Here is a 571-nt window from a genome sequence, read left to right as displayed (position 1 = left end):
GTTGTCTAGAGCAAAGCCACATCGGGCTATCTGCAGCGTCCACCGTCGAAATTCGGATGTTAGTGTTGTAAGTCCGTAAACTTACCGCTGTTCCAGAAACTAGTACAGCTTAAAATTATAACTCATTTTTTTTATATACGAAATCAAATTAATGGCTGTATCACACTTATCTCCAATTATTATCTACAAATTTACCCCCTCCCCGACCCCAAGGGGACGATGTTAAGGTGGAGTGGAGACAGGAATTGTAAGTAATGAATTCACGAGTTTTTTTTTTTATCTTTTGTACATTTTAGTATATTTTCTATGGTAACATAATCCAGCAAACTATAAAAACATCTTCCGCATACGACCTTATTATCAATAACTTCCGATAAAACCCAGTTACCTTCGTAGATCATAAATAAAAAAATTAACCCACTGAATATAGTGGGTAACTTAATATATCGATCTAACTAGGAGTGTGCAGTATCATAACTTTATGATGATTAGAATGACTTGGTCCATCAGCAAGGCAACATTAGAATGACTTGGTCCATCAGCAAGGCAACATTAACGACAACACAATTAT

The sequence above is a fragment of the Limulus polyphemus genome, unplaced genomic scaffold (genome assembly GCF_000517525.1).
Source record: "Limulus polyphemus unplaced genomic scaffold, Limulus_polyphemus-2.1.2 Scaffold2970, whole genome shotgun sequence".
Lineage (NCBI taxonomy): Eukaryota > Metazoa > Arthropoda > Merostomata > Xiphosura > Limulidae > Limulus > Limulus polyphemus.
This window is presented reverse-complemented; position numbering follows the sequence as displayed.